Genomic DNA, 11,717 nt, shown 5'->3' on the forward strand with positions numbered 1-11,717 from the left:
AATATGTTATAGCTTGGATTACGGCATACCTCTTCTAAGTTATAATATATTGTGATTGGATTCTAGCCTTAATATTACATTTGGGTGTTTTATTAAGGACTCTCTTAATATCTAAACTAATCTTGTTCTCTTCTTTCAGATGTCTTCAAACAATGCTGCTTCTGGCTCTAATCCTAATGGCTCCTTTACCCTTATGAACTTGTGTGGGAAAGTCACTTTTGATGGATCCAACTTCAATGAATGGATCAGAAACATCAGGATGATTACCCGCTACGAGGACAAAGAATATGTCCTTGACAAGGAGCTTAAGGAGATTGATGAGACCACTGCAACTCCCCAGGAGATCGCTGACTTCCGAGCACATGAAAGGGATGCTACAAAAGTGGCATGCATCATGTTGGCCACCATGACAGCGGAACTCCAAAAGTCCTATGAGGACTTCTACCCTTTTGAAATGCACCAAGATCTGATGGAAAGATACCATCAAAGTGCACGACAAGAGAGGTATGAAATCATATGCTCTATCATAACAACCATGATGAAGGACGGGGAATCCGTCACGAGCCACATGCAGAAAATGCAAAGGTATGTGGATCGGTTGCTGAAGCTTAATGTGAACTTCCCTGAGGAGCTTGCAATAGATATCATTTTGCACTCCTTACCATCGTGCTATGATCAATTCCGCATGACATATCACATGAATAAGGAAGAGGTCACACTCAGCAAACTTCAGGGACTTCTCAAGACCACAGAAACAGGTCTTAAGGGTAAGTCGGTTGTTAACACTCCTACTCCAAACTCCGCCCCGGTTTTGGCAATCGGGAAAGGTAGAGGGAAGAAGAGGAAGATCTCTTCGAAGGGTACCAAGGCTAGGACCCTTGATGGCTCTTCTTCAAGTGGAACCAAGAAAGGTTTCGTCACTCCTTCTTCTGACCCAAAAGAGGCTGAATGCTTCTATTGCCATGAAAAGTCACATTGGAAGCGGAACTGCCCAAAATACCAGCAAGATGTGAAGGATGGGAAAGTTAAACCCAACCATGCAGGTATTTACACTATCTTATCTAATAACTCACCCCATTCTAACTCTTGGGTCCTTGATACCGGTTGTGGTATTCATATATGTTCTGATTTGCAGGGACTAAGAAGAAGTGAGAATGTGGAGCATGGAAGAATAAACTTAATCATGGGGAATAGGAAAGCTTTACCTGTCACCAAGATTGGAATTTACACTTTATTGCTAAGTAGTGGGTTTAGTTTAGATTTGAATAAGTGTTGTTATTCGCCAGAAATGGCAAGAAACATTATTTCCTTTCATGCATTGTATAAACAAGGTTTCACCTTTTCATTTGATAATGAAGTTGGTTCGATTAATGCTTTCTTTAATAATGTTCTTTATTTTAAAGCATTACCTTGTGATGGCGTGTACGAAACTGTATCTGTGGTTGATAACTTAGGAAATAATGTATTGTGTATTGATTCTGTTAATAATAATAACTTGGATAAAGCATCATTATGGCATTGTCGTCTTGGACATATAAGCAAGAAACGCATAGGCCAACTCCAAAAGGATGGAGTCTTGGAGTCATTTGACCTAAAGTCAGATGATAGTTGCGAATCATGCTTACTTGGAAAAATAACAAAGTCACCCTTCACAGGTTCTTGTGAGAGGGGTGAAGGTGTGTTGGATCTTATACACACGGATGTGTGTGGACCCTTCAAACATGCCACAAGGGATGCTAATCGTTAGTATTTGACTTTTACTGATGATTACAGTAGATATGGATATGTCTACTTAATCAAGCATACGTCAGAGACTTTTAAGAGGTTTAAAGAGTTTAAACAGGAAGTCGAGAATCAATTGGGCAGGAACATTAAGATGCTTCGATCCGATCGAGGTGGTGAGTATCTTAATTCAGAGTTCCTAGACTATCTTAGGGAATGTGGGATTGTCTCACAATTGACACCTCCCAGGACACCGCAGTTGAATGGTGTAGCTGAGAGGCGTAATCGAACCTTGTTGGATATGGTTCGTTCCATGATGAGTCGAGCTTCGCTACCAATCTCATTTTGGGGGTATGCCTTAGAGACTGCCGCCCATATCCTTAATCTAGTTCCCACAAAGAAAGTTGCCAAAACTCCTCATGAGATGTGGACTGGTAAAGTGCCCAAACTAGACCGCATTAAGATTTGGGGTTGCGAGGCTTTCGTGAGACGCGAGACTCATGATAAGCTCGAACCTCGAAGTGAGAGGTGTATTTTCATCGGCTACCCACAGAAATCCTTTGGTTACCTCTTCTACAGACCTAGTGAGAATGTGGTCTTTGTAGCTAGGAGGGCTTTCTTTCGAGAGAGAGAGAGAGTTCATAAGCCAAGGAGACAGTGGGAGGCAAGTTGACCTTGAAGAAATTCAAGAGTCAAGTGGTGAAGGAACTTCAAACCCTAGCACTCAACTTGAGGAGGAAACTCATGTTGAGCCAATTGACAAGTATGTACCTCTGAGGCGTTCCACAAGGGTTAGGAATGCACCTGAGCATTACTATGGATTCCATATTACTGCGGAAGGTGATACACTTATCAGTGATGAGACACTGATAGGTCTGGATGAACCTAACAGTTACGCGGAAGCCATGGCAGGCCCTGAGTCAGCCAAGTAGAAAGAGGCAATGGACAGCGAGATACAGTCCATGTATGACAATCAAGTTTGGAACTTGGTTGAGAATGTACCAGGTCGTAAGACTGTAGGGTGCAAATGGATCTTCAAGAAGAAGGCCGATATGGATGGTAATGTACACACTTATAAGGCACGACTGGTTGCAAAGGGTTTCTTACAAACTTCGGGAGTTGATTATGATGAGACCTTTTCTCCAGTGGCCAAGATTAAGTCTATTAGGGTTCTGTTAGCCATAGCCGCATTTCATGACTATGAAATATGGCAAATGGATGTCAAAACCGCTTTCCTTAATGGAAAGTTGGCTGAGGATGTTTACATGAGTCAGCCAGAGGGTTTTGTCAACACAGAGTACCCTAATAGAGTGTGTAAGCTTGAGAAATCCATTTATGGGTTAAAGCAAGCACCTCGCAGATGGAATCTTTGCTTTGATGAGAAAGTCATGGAATTTGGCTTTTCTAGGAGTGAAGATGAATCTTATGTATATGTCAAGGCTAGTGGGAGTATAGTTAGCTTTTTGGTATTGTATGTGGATGACATACTACTCATAGGAAATGACATCCCAACTCTGCAGGAAGTTAAGTCCTGGCTTGGGAAGTGTTTCTCTATGAAGGACCTAGGAGAAGCTGCCTATATTCTAGGGATAAGGATCTTGAGAGACCGGAGTAAAAGACTAATTGGACTTAGTCAGAGTACCTACTTGGATAAGGTGCTGAAGAGATTCGGCATGCAGGACTCCAAGAAAGGAGAGTTACCCATCCAGAGTAACGCCAGATTGAGTAAGACACAAAGCCCTAGTACTGAGGCTGAGATAGCAGAAATGAGTCGAATACCTTATGCTTCGGCTGTAGGATCGATCATGTATGCTATGACGTGTACTCGACCTGATGTAGCCTTTTCTTTGAGCATGGTTAGCAGGTATCAGGGGAACCCTGGCAAGGCACACTGGACTGCGGTAAAGAATATCCTCAAGTACCTACGGAGGACTAAGGACTGGGTCCTTACCCTCGGTGGGAGTGAAGACTTGAGAGTTGTAGGGTATAGTGATGCTAGCTTTCAGACTGAGAGGGATAATTTCCGCTCTCAGTCAGGCTGGGTCTTTACCTTAAATGGAGGAGCAATTTCTTGGAAGAGTTCCAAGCAAGAGACAGTGGCTGATTCAACTTGCGAATCAGAGTATATAGCAGCTAGCGAGGCAGCAAAGGAGGCGATATGGCTGAAGAACTTCATTGGAGACCTTGGAGTTGTACCAGCTATTAAAGAGCCAATGGAAATTTTATGTGATAGTGAAAGTGCAGTTGCCTTAGCCAAGGAACCAAGGGATCACGGGAGATCCAGACACATCGAAAGAAAATACCATTTCATCAGACATCGAATAGAAGAAGGACTCCTCGTGGCAAAGAGGGTATCATCGGATGAGAATCCAGCAGATCCCCTCACGAAGGGACTGACTCGGGTTAAGCATCTCCAGCATGCTCGGAGCATAGGGCTGAAGGATCATATTAGATTTAGTAGTTAGATAACCTTGAAATTTGTAAAGTGTAATTGACATTAGATGATGAATAAAAGGTGTTTTATTTATGAGTAAAGTGTTGCTATCTCTTGTCGATCGTTTACTATATTTCTTTTGCATGTTTTGACTTCCAGAATAATTATGTTTGGTATATCATATTATTCGAACCTCCACAGTCGGTCATATGTCGGAAGTAGGTATGAATCAAGACTGTCATGATTGGTTGCAGAGGTCTAAGTTGTTGGACATGGCTACAACACTCATGAGTGCTCATAAGTTCTGAGCATTGGACTCAACCCACGCTCACTGGAATCACTTCATGGAATTTATCTCGAGTGATCGTGAGACGGTAATATCATATAAGTCTTCAAACCTAGAGAAATGATTTGTTACTTATGATTTGGTTATGCATTGATTGTACATTAACGCATTGGTAACTCGATGTTATAAAACGTGCTTTTGTGTATAATTCAATGAGTGGTAGAACAAACATATGAGTCGAAGTTTATCTGTTCCTTCTTGGATTAGAAGCTGATATCTGGGCCCCTCGATGATTTTGTTTTGACCTATGTACCGGGCCCGGTCAGAACTAAGTTGATGTGTTCAATTGAGTTCTATGTCAAACAAATCAGAAATCGGGAAACAAACTGCTGGACAATAAGTAAGACATTGTTCCATGTATTTGTCCGGCTGATATCTAGAACAGAGGATTATATGATCACTTATCTTAAATGGCGTATCATCATCTTCTCAGTTCCGAGAGACCTTGAAAGAGCTACGATTGCCGATCGGTTCCTGAAGTATTGCAGTTATAGTTATTAGACTTATCCAAGTGGGAGACTGTTGGATAAGGTGTCTAAGTCCATAACTATTTCTGGTATGTACTTGACCCGACCCGGCATGGTCCATTTGGGTTGCATGGCATCATGCATTTGGATAGACTAAATGAGAGAAATAACACTTGTGGTTTATTAATATATTATAAGTTCTAATATATTAATAGTATTATTTAATTAGTATTGATCAAGAATTAATCTAGGATTTATTAAGTGATCAAAAGATGACTAATTAAATATATGGGTTGATCATGTAAATCATCCATAACTTGTATAGTGGGCTATAAGGCTCAATGGATAATCAAGTTGGGTTAAACCCATTGAATGCTCCATGGAGGCTCCATGGGAGTTACAAACCCATGGGTCATGGAAATGAAGAGTCATGCCACATTAGGGTTTACATGGTGTAACCCTAGATGTGACACACTATATAAGCAACATGTTCTCCACCAAAATCGGCGACACTAAGAAACAAGAGGGCTAGAGCCGATTTTGCAAGTGTAAGATTCTCTCAAAGTTTACTCCTTTGCATTTGGTGTTGTGTGAAGCATTTGAGGCATCACACTTGGGGTGCTAGGCTCACAAGGTTTCAAGGATCATAATCAACAACAAGGTAAGTTATTCTATCTTTCATTCAAGTTAAAAATGTTCCCCATGTATGCTAGATAGGAATATAACCTTGGAATTCAACTTTGCATGATTATTAGACAAACATAGATCCAAGGTTATTAGGGTTGCATGTACACTTAGGAAGTGTTAGAATGCTCAAAACCCATCACACATAATACTATAGGTAGTCCTACAGATCTACCTAACTGGCATAGCAACTAGCATGCAACACTAACTCATACTCAACATACTACCACTTCTAGGATATCATATCCAATTGGACGGCCTTGGTGCCTTAGACCCCTTAGTATAGTGACGTAACTCACCTCGCAAGTAGTGCCAAATTACCGAAAACCTCTGATCTTTGTCTCACCGGAAATACCGAACTATCACATAATAAATATCAAGTTAATACCGAAAATAACCTTCTTGACTAAGTGTCCACACAACTCATTAAATACATTCTCTTTATTGGGCCAAGGCCCAATACCAAGTCCTTAACTTGAAGGTCCATATATATAAAGCCCATTATTGGCCCAACTTACTAAATTGGGCCCAACTTCCTAATTGGGCCTAATCCCATGATATATTATCACTACTTGGCCCAAAATATCTTATTCATAAAGTCCAGCAAAATCCCACATCCAATTAGTCCCCAAACAGCCCAAAACCCGAAGCCTATTTGTCAAAGGCCCAATAGAGGACGTACGCTGGGCGTACTCCTCTGGTACGCGGGGCATACTCGTCCAGATATTGACCACCATTGGGGTGGTTGACCCAGTACGTTGGGCGTACTGGATTTACGCTGGTCGTACTCGACGGTTTGCCAAAACCTTATTAAGTGCTTAATGGCTTAAGCACTTAAGCCCAAACTTCAGATCCAGTGACCTAACATGCCTAGGACCCATAAAGTCATGAACTTTATCAATTTGGACGTCTAGAAAGCTCTTAATACTTGGTCTTAATCCATTAAGACCTTCTTTTTCCATGCATGGGACACATTCAGCTAATGGGACCTTATTTTTATCACTCAAGGTCCCTTCAAGAGTCTAGAAGGACAGTCCTTTTCGTCCAAATCACATCATGCACCCCCTTATGGCTTTTGGGACAAGAAATGGTTCTTTTAAAGCAAAATGGAAAGATCTATACATATATGCATAAAGTTTGGAGCTTTATACCTTCTAGAGCTTCTAGGGCACAAGCTAACTTCAGATATACAAGCTTGATCTTCTTCTCCAACTCTTTGATGCAATACCTTCCTCTTAAAGCACTCAAGAAAACACTCAATAAGCTCAAACACACAAAGGAAAGGCTAGGGTTTGGGGAAGACAACTATAATCAGTGGAGGCTGAGTAAGGGAAGGTTTGGTGCTCATAATGTTGCTTATATAGGCCCCAAACTCTAAATATTAGGGTTTCACCCTGACATTAGTACGCCCAGCGTACACAAGTGTATGTTCATCGTACTAAGGCGGACCTTAGTACGCTTAGCATACTCTTATGTATGCGCAGCGTATTCCTTCTTGTCCCAAGTTTGCAAACTTGGCACTTAAACTTATCTTGGCTCTTCACTTCCAACCCCAAGGACTATAAATGACAAATTAATGATAGAAGAGGGTTTGGAATACCTGCAAAATCTCGGGATGTTACAATTCTCCCCCAATTGACCTAGACTTCGTCCCCGAAGTCTGCTGCGACAAATAGATCCGGGTAATGCTCCCGCATCTCGGACTCGGGCTCCCAAGTCCACTCGGATCCTCTCCGATGCTCCCACTGTACCTTTACCAAAGGTATCTCCTTGTTCTGCAGAACCTTCATCTTCCTCTCCAGAATGGCCACGGGCCTCTCTACATAATTCAGGCGCTCATCAACTTGAATATCATCCAACGATACTACTGCCTCCTGATCCATGATGCATTTTCGCAATTGTGAAACGTGAAAAGTGTTGTGTATCTGACAGAGCTCCTCCAGAAAATCCAATCTATATGCAACCTTGCCAACCCTGGCGATAACCCAAAATGGTCCAATGTATTGGGGACCCAACTTTCCCCTCTTCCTGAAGCGAATCACACCCTTCCATGGTGAAACCTTTGGTAACACCATGTCACCTACCTGGAACTCCAACTCAGATCGGCGCCTGTCGGTGTAACTCTTCTGCCGACTCTGAGCGGTCTGCAGTCGCTGTCTAATCCGCTGAATCTTCTCGGTAGTTTGAAAAACTACCTTTGTCCGTCCCATAACTCTGTGACCAACCTCACCCCAACAAACCAGGGTGCGACATCTCTGCCCGTACAACAGCTCAAAAGGCGGGGCGCTAATGCTGGAATGGTAGCTGTTGTTGTAGGCGAACTCCGCCAGAGGTAGGCGGGAATCCCATCTCCCACCGAAATCGATGACACAAGCCCTCAACATGTCCTCGAGGGTCTGTATGGTCCGCTCGCTCTGACCGTCGGTCTGCGGATGATATGTTGTGCTAAAGTGAAGCCGCGTGCCCAGTTCCTCGTGGAACTTCTGCTAGAAATGGGAGGTAAATCTAACATCTCGATCGGAGACAATGGATACTGGAACTCCGTGGCGAGCAACGATCTCACGAACATACACGTCGGCCAACTTCTCGGCTGATGAACTTTCCCGTATGTCCAAGAAATGGGCACTCTAGGTCAATCGATCCACGATGACCCATATAACATCAAACCCCTTTCCCGTCCTCGGCCCCATTGCATTTATAGTTGTATATCTTTTATCGGTTGATATACTTAGTTCACTATAAACAATGCTCTGATACCAATCTGTCACACCCCCAAACCGGAACGGCAGAAACGTTCGGGGGCGGAGGACGTCATGTTTAGTATCACAAGACATGCATCATAGTAATCAAAGTAACAAACAACCATTGTATTAATATTAAAGTGTTTACAAGTAGTGATTCACAAAAGATTGAATCCAAAAGTAAATAACAAAACAAGACATGAAGCTACTATACTTTATCTTCTGAATCCCAGTGCGCGTACCTGTCTACTAGTTTCCTGAGAATACAAGTTATTTTGAAAGCGTAGATCAGCATTTAAGCTGGTGAGTTCATAAGATTTTAGTGATGTAAAGTAAGTTCAAAGTTCTTTTAGAAAAGTTCGCATGATCCTCCAGAAAATCCTATATTTCCTGATCTGATGAAAGATAAGTAAAATGACTCTACAATCCTTTCGATGAGTACTAAATGGATACAAGTTATATAAAACCCAGAGTAAACAAACAATCGATTGTGTGTATCTGCCCTAAGCCCACAACCAAACAAGGAACGGGAAATGAGGCGGAAGGCACACATCCCATTGTTTGTTAGATCATCGTTGTATATAACCCTGGCGTATTCACTTGGTCCTCACAGAGTTAACTGTAATAGTTCCTTTATATTTGATGAAAACATTCTTTAAGAAAAACCCTTATTTCCTTTAGTAAAAATGGTAACTGTGACATCCCCATTTTCACGGCCAGAAAAGACCGATTTTGTTTATGCTTTATAAAAATCAGAGTACTTCTTTTAATAAAAATGTTGCGGAATTTGTTCCCAGAAAACATGAGAAATATGTTATCAAAGCATTTCTGAAGAAATGTATTTTTATTCATTTTCAAAACATCTGGGATGTCATCGTCAATACAGAAACATAAGCATAAACAGAACTTACATTCATTATCACTAGTGATTTATATCTCCTTAATCTCTCAGTGTAATGTAACTTCATATCGACACCTGTGATACAAATGAATTGAGTGGGTCAGGTTGGGAAACCTGGTGAGTACATAGGGTTTTCAACCCACAATAATATAATTATTATGTTTAATCATCAAACAGTTAACCCAATTACCCATCCCCATTATCTTCTTTACTCTTAAGGATCTACCTCAGCTATTCCTCGTTAATTCATTCCTAAGGATTATCCCAAGGAATAGGCACGAAGTCCATCGTCACCAGGGTTTAGGCACTAAGTCCGCATAGTCGTCATGGTTTCTACAACAGGCACTAAGTCCATAGTCTCCAAGCTTTAGGCACTAAGTCTGCATAGTCGCCAGGGTCTTTCAGGGTACATCTGGTGAACATTCAGTTCAAAACATCTGGTGAACACTTAGTTCAAAACATCTAGTGAACACTTAGTTCAAAACATCTGGTGAACACTTAGTTTAATACATCTGGTGAACACTTAGTTAAAAAATACCTAGTGAATACGTAGTTCAAAAACACCTACAAGTTACGAGCCTGCTAGCGTTCCACTGGACTGTCTAGAATAGTCTGTGGTCGTCATCTATACTCCGCTATATGGCTAGATCATCTTAAACATTGAGGCCTCTCATCGTTTTATCACACATCAACTATTTCATCTACCCATGTTTTACCCAACATTTTCGTAGATATAAAATACATATTCAGTTTAAATCATTTAAAACATGTATAAATCGTTCATCCATCATAGATATCAAGAACACAGATAATATGCACACATAGCACGTAATTTATATTAAATACTTCATATCTATGTGTAAGATGAAAGTAACTATGCACTCACTTGATAAGGTGGTGACTCGGTACTCGGACATCGCTTCGTTTACTTTAAAATAATTTCCTTCGACGAAACCTAGTATTATTACCACTAGATTTTAGTCTAATATTTACCGTGACTAATTATCAGTCTTATTATTATTATTATTATTATTATTATTATTATTATTATTATTATTATATAAGCGTTTAAACAATACTTTCCAACCACTATGTACAGACAGGGGCCAGACATAAAACATCGGAGGGCATGACCATTTTGGCATATAGCACTTCTGAAATCCAACAACCCTATGCGGCCCTTTAAACCAGATTCCCTGTACCGCGAGTAGTTAAAAAGATATTATAACGACACTTATATAAGTCATAATAATAGCTCAAATATTTATTATAAGTTCATAATAACAATACTAATTTTAAATATAAGCTATATTAAAATAGGTAAGCATAACTTACTTACAATGGGGTTTTAGCTAGGAGTCGGGCTCTGCAGGGGCAGAACTTCGTCGCTGAATCTTTCTAAGAAAGATTCGTGCAGCGCTTCAGCGCTCACCTTACTATACTAAAACTACAGAAAGAGAAGTCGAATCACGAGGGACCGAAATGCTCGGGGGATAAGAAGAGAAAGACTGTTGAATCAAGAGAATGGTGCAAGAAATATGAGAGCCCAAGCCTCTTATTTATAGTAATTGAATTTACAAAAACTACCCTCCATAATTACTTAATGACCTTATAGTTATATAAACGACTAAAACCCCTTCATAATACTATTTTAAATAGATTTAACAATATTTGTACTAAACTAATGTCGAAAGTACTCAACACTAGTCTTATAATAACCGCATCGTCGATACCTTTCTAATGATATATACATTTGTATATATATGCGTACGTATATATGATTTATACTTTATTTTAATACGTAAATATGCTATTATAATTTGTAACTCGTTCATACGAACTCCATTTTTGACGTTCTTTATATCCACGCGTTGGTATTTACAAGTACTACAACTTTCATTTAGACGTCGTCAGCTAATTCTCATTCTATCTCAGATTTACAAAACTGTATCGAATTTATCGCGATCGAAGAGTAGGGACCAACTTTCGTCCATATCTTTAGCTTACGAGCTCTACTCTCGACATTATTTATATCCACGCGTAGGTAAAAACAAGATCTAAAACTTTCATTTTGACTCCGTCGGCTAATTCTCGGTCGATCTTAAATTTAACAGTACGAGGAGATTATATTGTTAAATGTCCGCGTAAAACTCATAACTTCTACATACGGACTCCGTTTTCTTCTGTCTTTTTACCATTGAGTTTCTATTAATGAGATCTTCAATTCTCATTTAGGTCGCGTAGGCCAAAAACCGCTCGATCTAAAATTCGAGTTTCGGGTCATGCACTGATATGCCAAATCTTAGAAAATTCATAACTTCCTCATACGAAGTCACATTTGGGCATTCTTTTTTTTGTATGTTCTCGGTTTAACGTATACTACAACTTTTGTTTATATTTCTAAGGCTAAAAAGTCCTTTAT

The sequence above is a fragment of the Lactuca virosa genome, chromosome 2 (genome assembly GCF_052849685.1).
Source record: "Lactuca virosa cultivar CGN04683 chromosome 2, Lactuca_virosa_CGN04683_v6, whole genome shotgun sequence".
In the NCBI taxonomy this organism is placed as follows: domain Eukaryota; kingdom Viridiplantae; phylum Streptophyta; class Magnoliopsida; order Asterales; family Asteraceae; genus Lactuca; species Lactuca virosa.